The sequence below is a fragment of the Delphinus delphis genome, chromosome 9, assembly GCF_949987515.2.
Source record: "Delphinus delphis chromosome 9, mDelDel1.2, whole genome shotgun sequence".
Taxonomy (NCBI): domain Eukaryota; kingdom Metazoa; phylum Chordata; class Mammalia; order Artiodactyla; family Delphinidae; genus Delphinus; species Delphinus delphis.
Window position 1 is genome coordinate 78093249 of NC_082691.1, and position 7680 is coordinate 78100928.

Below are 7680 nucleotides of genomic sequence, written 5' to 3' on the forward strand. Positions count from 1 at the left end.
GCACAAAAAATCCAAATGTGGGTTCACAGTTTATAGGTGGTGAAAATTGAGGCCTTACTGCTGTGGAGTGTATATTACAATGTTCATACATTTGAAGCAATAAATGGCTTAATTAAATGCCTAAATGAAGCTGAGTGTTTGATAAACATACAGTCACTCTTGTTAAGGGCAGTTCATTTTTTTGCTCTTTTCTCCTTTAAAGAAATTCCACATATTTTAGATTTTTAACCATCTTTGTTTTGTGCAATGTTAGTGCTCTTTGCCCTTAGACCTCAGAAATAGTCTTCTTGATCTAATTAATTAATTATTTTAGTCTTAGAAAAATAAATATTTAATGTACTGCCAGGAGTAAGATTCTCTTTGTAGACGTTGTAGCGTTTTCCTTCAACTCTCACATTTAACAAAAAATCTTTCAACAGATGGGTTTTACGAGTAAAAGAATATCCTCAAAAATGTTCACTTTTGTAATTAAACGTTAAGCACTTAGATGTTGAAAATACACAGATGAAGGTATTCGTGTGTATATGGGCGTATGTGTGTGAGAGTGTATGTGTTTGTTGGTGGGGGAAGTGGGAAAGGATGGACATGTTGACAAGTAATTGCTGTATTTTGATAAGTGCTGTAATAGATGGATGTACAAAGTATTCTAGGAACACTGGGAAGTTTAACATAGGAGGTCTCATTTGAACTGATTCCTAAAGACAGATGAAGCAGGGAAGGTTTTCCAGGCAGGTGAAATTGTTCTAGAGCCGCAAACATTGTGGGAATTTAAAAGTAGTCCGGAAACAGTGGACATGGGTTAGGAAGATGTGCTGTCAGGGAAGGGAGCTGGAGAGCTAAGCGAGAGTCTACTCGTGGGCATTTTACACTGGGCCATGGAATTGTTTGTCAATAGGAGCAGTGATAGCATTTACATGTTGTCCGTTAAATACTTTATGATTTAACAGTTTAGCGAAATCATAGCACTTTTCTTATTGAGATTATAAACTAAAGATGGCAAAAATTAATTAGTCTATAACTTGGAAGTTGCTTAAAAATTCTAAATTTAGGGTGAAACTTTTCTCCCAATTTTTGAAACTACAAATCAGAATTGCTAGTCAAGAGTTTTAGATTCCCCTATTTAGATGATAAAATCTAAATTATTAAAACAGATTGTAATTTCTGAACCAGGATCTTAATATTCATGTTTTGATTTTGCTGCAGAGAAAAAGTTTAAAGTGATTAAAAGATGAAATGACTTGAAAGTTGTTTTGTGTTTAACTTAAGTTTGATAATAAGGAAGAGATATACCCCCTTCTGGCCATTTCCATTTTAAAGTAGTAAGTCGTGTATATCTTTTAAGTCAATATTTTAACTTAATAAATAAGATAAATGACTTTATTTGCTAACAAATTCCTGGAAACCTAGACATAGTAAAATGTTTATTTGAAAGAGATTTAATAATAAATTCTTCAGAGCCATATACTTTTCTTCACTCCTGGCAAAGGAGACTATAAAGAGAACATTATAATCATTCATTTTTCTGCTGCTCATTGAAAATTCAGAAGCCAGTGTGGGAGGTGAGGGTGAGGAATGTGTACAGGTGTGTGTGTTGCTTATTCCCGTTCCCCACTTCTACTGGCCTGTTAGTGAAGAAGAGTAGTTTTTCATAGGAAAGTGTATACTTGCTAGTCTTAATGATGAACTAGTTTAAAACATTTACAAGTTTAATATTGCTTGTAGGAAAAAACAGTGGTCATATTTTAATTCATTTTGCACTGTTAAATCTACTCCAGTAGAGGGACCCTCCATGCTAATACGTTAAGAATAATTATAATTGGTACCAAGTTACTTTAAAAAGCTGTCGAGGTCAAATGGAATACAAGGGGCCAGGCAGAAATATTTCTAAATAACCCTGAACATAAATATGAGTCAGTTCATTGGAGTGATTTTGCTAATATTATAATTAGCCTAGTAGAAACTTTTAATGTGACCTCCCCAGTATGTCCCATTAGAATTTATCAATTTTTTATTTGTATCCTTGAAGCATTTATATATTTATCTTCAATATGACAAATAATTGTTTTCTTGAGTAGTTTGAGGCATTGATCATAAGGATAAGGATAATTTTTTTCTTGGGTTTCCCAAGTGCGCCAAAAGCTTCTTCACTTTTCCAATGGTTGCCACTTATGAATGTTTGAGAGAGTTCCCTTATCTGTTGAAAACAAAACAAAACAAAACATAAAAAAGCTCATATATTAGCATATGATTTAAATATAGAAGTAGTCTTTTGACTTTATGTGGTATACATGTAACCAAAGAACCATACGTTTCCTTCTTAGCCACTCAGATTGGCTAAATGAATGCCAGTCTTCATTGGAGTGATAAGACCAAACCTACCCCTTCCCATCTCCCATCACACACATCAGTCTTTCGGGGAGAAAATTTAATGCTGGGAAAATTTCAAAATACTTTTTGTTTTCTGAAAATAAAAATGGATGATTGAACTGTGGTTACATTTTTTAAAAGAAAACAAGCTAAATTATGTGGCTATCTTGAGAAAATTTCTTTCAGTGTATTATGGTTTCCAAGGAATATGATATTGTCAATCTACAGAGAAGAGGACTGAAACTTCTAATTAAGGTAAAGAAGATAATTTGCTACTATGATATAACAAATTGAATTTGTTCATGTTTTATGTATTAATTGATAAAAAAAATTAGGAATTCTGGCTCCATGCCAAGGTGTAAGTTTACATCTCAAAATAGTAAAACATTGGAGATGTATAATTCATTGGATTAAATATTTACCATTCTACCTGTGTAGAGGATGCGAACCTTAAAAGCAAATTTGGAAGGCTTAAAGGAAATAACAGGCGCAAGTTGCATTTGTTTGGGGGAGCAGTATAATTACGCATTCAAGGAATGGTTAAAAATCCCAGTGAAGCTAATTCTGTCATTGCCACAAGCTGCTCAGGGACTCACTATTCTAAATTAAGTAACAGACCATCTTTGGCACCCACATGTAAAAATTGTGCAACAAACTATTCCTTTGGTTAAACTTCAGTTTCCCAACGTTAGCCCTACTGACATTTTCTGCCAGATGATTCTTTGTTGTGGTGGTGCTGTCGTGTGCATTGTGGGATGTTTAGCAGCGTTCCTGCCATCTACACACGAGATGTCATTAGCATCCCTCCTGGGCCCACAAGTTGTGACAACCAGAAAAGGCTGTAGACAATGCCAAATGCCCTCTGGGGAACAAAATTACCCGCACTGGGTTAAATGTTAACAAGATGTGAAATATTTCTTGTGGGAAAAATGGCAATAATATGGGAAAATATTTGAATTTATGATGTATAGACCTCTACAAATGGGAATTTTTTAATCATTTGCAGGAAGACACTGATAGATACTGCAAGAATAGGGAGATGAGTAAAATAGTTTCTGTCAGAAAGCAGTTTATACTGTAAAGAGATATAAGTACACTGATAACTAGAATACAGCATGGAATATGATAAAAGTAATTTTGGGTACTGGTGCAAGCAAATTCAAAATGCTTATGAAGAGAGAAAGTTGTGAAAAATAAGTAGAGTGACTGGTCAAGAACTATGGAGAGCTGGCGAGTGTACGTCTCATTTCAGAAAGGCAGCACCGAGTGTTCTCATATGGACTCTCCAGGAGATTTATGTGCTCAGAAACACTGGTCTAGTGGACAATTTAAAATGATAAGCATTTAGGGACTTCCTTGGTGGTGCAGTGGATAAGACTCCGTGCTCCCAATGCAGGGGGCCTGGGTTCGATCCCTGGTCAGGGAACTAGATCCCACATGCATGCCGCAACTAAGAGTTTGTATGCCGCAACTGAGGAGCCGGGAAGCCGTAACCAAAGAGCCCTGGAAACGCAACTTAGGAGCCCACCTGCTGCAACTAAGACCCGGTGCAACCAAATATATAAATAAATATTTGTTTTTAAATGATAAGCATTTAGTCTGGAGGATTTAGTCTATCTGGACTGTTTTGTTCATCTAGAAATTTAAAGACTATAGAATGTATCTGTTCAAGCAAACATCAAACAAGAAAAAGTAGAAAAACGAAGATTTTCACTGTGGTATTTTATTTCCATGTGTAAATTGAACAAATGCTGTGCCTGAGGGAAGTCCCTTCTACCCTTTAATGCAATTCCCAGACCTCTGCAAATCCTGAGCTCACCATTCAGCAGCCTAGAGTGGTTTTAGAACCACTACAAAGGAAGGGAAAAATCTTTTTTTTTTTTTATTGAACTAAAACCCCATAAAGTTTCAGTGATCTTAAATTGAAGTCCATAGATTTGTACAAAAAGTGACTCCACATAATGTTTAGGAGAGAGGCAATGGAATTGCGTTAAAAGGAAATTAAGCAAGTTTAAATGTTGATTGCATTAGAAATTGCAGAAAACTTGCAAAACAGTTTTCGGATTTCTCTTCATACTCCTCCAGCATATCAAGAACAAGACGTGAGCCTAACTGTAGTTGGAACTTTTGGTTTTTCATTATAATGAGTGGGAGGTGTAAAGTTCTAAAGACAAGTGAAAGGACGCATGATGCTAACCCTGGTATAAATTAGTGCTGTGTGTTTGCATGGCTTTGTGGGATAACACATGATCAGGTGTATATGCACGTACCTTACACTAGTGCAGCATTTTCGTCCACAAGGACAGTGTGGGCCCTAAGGCAAGAATCTGACCTTGCACACAGACTTTTCTTTTCAATCTTGCATATATTTTGCACCATTGAGAGTAACCACATAAACTTGACCCATGTGGTGGTTCTTATTCTACCCAAAAAACAAAAGAGGTTTTGCTTTGTGAGTTTACAACTAAAGATAGTGGTAATATAACAGTATTCTCAGATAAATGAAGATAATGGCCTTCCTAGTCTGACTTATAATATCTTCATTAATAAATCATGTGGGGAAGAAACTTTTTGGATTCCTGTCTACAGATGGCTAAATAAACCCTTTAACTTAGAAATTAGAGCCATCCTTGATCAGGACCGAACTCTCCAGTTCTATCCTTAGTCGTCTCCCACTAAGACATAAAACCTGCAGCAGTTGAAATATTTGTGACTTTTCAGGGCCCAGTTGAGAAACTGCCACTTTCCTGAAGCTTTCCTTATCACTTCTCAAAAGATGTGGACTCCCAATTACAGTTCTCCATGGTACTTGACTTACCTCCATCTTAGTTGTGGTTGGGAATGCTGTGTTTATCAGCCTCTTTTCCTTTTCCTCTTGGGCATGTAGCTAAACCTCATTTTCCATCTCAGTTTCAGTTAGGTGGGTCCATATAATTGGGCTCTGACCAGTAGAATGTGGACCGAAGGATATATGCCAATTTGAAGCTTAGTCCCAAAAGACCTCTCACATAATTCTCCTTGCCTTTCTCATTTCTCATCTGCTAGTAGGGTTCAGAGGATCTCAGTGGGTGTCCAAGATTCTAGAGTATGGAAAGTCACCAGGTGGAAGGACCTTGGGTGCTAAATGTCTTAATGGAAACTGATAAACACTGGAAAATTATGAGTGCAAAACGAGATTTTATTGTATCAAGTCTCTGAGATTTCAAAGTTATTTGTTACAGAAGTTATCCTATCCTGACCAATTCATCATTATGTTTATCATATTTTAGTCATTTATGGTATTTGTTATATGTCTTCAGTTTTCCACATTGCCTGGGATGATGTTTTTGCATAGTAAAGATTCAATATGTAATTCGTGATTTAAAAGTTTCCTGTATGTTCAGAGCTTATGGGGAAATTTCCATGGTCATTATTTGAAGAGAGGTGGTAGGAGCTGGGAAGAGGTCATTCAGACTCTCTAGGGAAGAGGTACTGGAAGGTGAGTGCCCAGGTGTGACTGACAGCACCCCCAGGACTTAACTCATGACATCACCACTAGCATCTACAACTGAATTTTACATCACTGTGGTCAGAAGCTTTCTTGTTTTTTCTTTCTTTTTTTTTTTTTTAAGAAGATGTTGGGGTAGGAGTTTATTAATTAATTAATTTATTTTTGCTGTGTTGCGTCTTCGTTTCTGTGCGAGGGCTTTCTCTAGTTGTGGCAAGCGGGGGCCACTCTTCATCGTGGTGCGCGGGCCTCTCGCTATCGCGGCCTCTCTTGTTGCGGAGCACAGGCTCCAGACGCGCAGGCTCAGTAGTTGTGGCTCACGGGCCTAGTTGCTCCACGGCATGTGGGATCCTCCCAGGCCAGGACTCGAACCCGTGTCCCCTGCATTAGCAGGCAGATTCTCAACCACTGCGCCACCAGGGAAGCCCCAGGAGCTTTCTTGAAAGAAAAAGGCTTTCCCCTGCAGGAAACCAAGTGGGCCCAGAATCTGAAGACTTCCTCTTCTTACCAGGTTGCAACAGAGAGGAAATCCATGTCAAAAATGCATCCCTACAAGCGTAACTTCGGAGCCTCAGGTGACCTGTGAGATTATCTAGTGATCACTGAAGCCCCTATTTTATGAGGAAAGTGACACTCAAAGAGAGAAATACTTTCTCAGAGTTCCTGATAGGATACTGGAATCTTCTCTATTAGAGATAGCTTTATTTCTCTAGTTTAAAAAATAAAATAATTTTTAAAAATACCTTTTCAAACAACAATTATTAAATTCAACCTCTCCTTTCACCCCCACTTCATATCAAAACCGAAAGGGAACATAAGTGTGATGGAAGAGTATGTTTTGTGTTAGAGAGGTTTGAAGAGGAAGATTGTTGTGTTTTGTCCAACCTTGAACTATAGAATTCTAAAAGACCTGCCACTCTATTGTCCCAGGTTGATGCCACTTAAATACAGGCCCTTGAATACTGAAGTGATTTAGGGAAAGAGGTACTTTATGAAATTATATGCACAAAAACGTTCAGTCTGAAACACTGCCAGAATCCACAGTTTCATATAATTCTACTGCGTGTTACCCTCCTACTCCTCTCACTGAAACAACTTACTCTCTGTCTTCACTGTTCCCTGATCTGACACCTCCAGACTCTAACACATGCTCCTACTTCACCTTGCCTTACAACTAGGGCGTAAGTACCCCCCACTTGTAGTCTCCGCCTTCCTCTCATCCCTCTCTTGCTCTGATTCTCCCAAACCAGCATCGGCCCCCCACCATCACCTCAAAGAATAAAGGAAAGAGAACTAATACTAAGCGCTCATGTTTGCTTTGGGGGCTTCTCCAAGAGGCCCGATATTTGATAATTATCTGTTCATATGTCTGGCACCAAACCAGACTGAGCTCAGCCACAGGATTGAAAACATAACAGACATGCATTCAGCATGCGTTTTCCCAACACATGTGCACAGAACGCTTATCGTATACATTATTTCATCTAGTCACGCCAACAACACTTCAAAGGAAGAATTAGTATCCTCATTTCACAAATCACTTGTTTAAAACCATGTGATAAGAGGCAGTGCTATGATTCTAAACCCAGATGGGACTAACTCTAACGTCAGATGTTGTCGATGGACTGCCTTAGTCTATTTGTATCTTATTTCCCGCCTCTTCTTTCCAACTTCCCACTCTAATTATCCCTTTTCTCACTTCTGCAGATAGTCGTTTATTTACCATCTTCCCACTGGGTTTTTCAACCTGCCAGTATCATTTCTAGAACACTAATTTGCCATCTTCTGATTCCTGTTACTTGAAGTGTAGCTATAAAAATTAACTA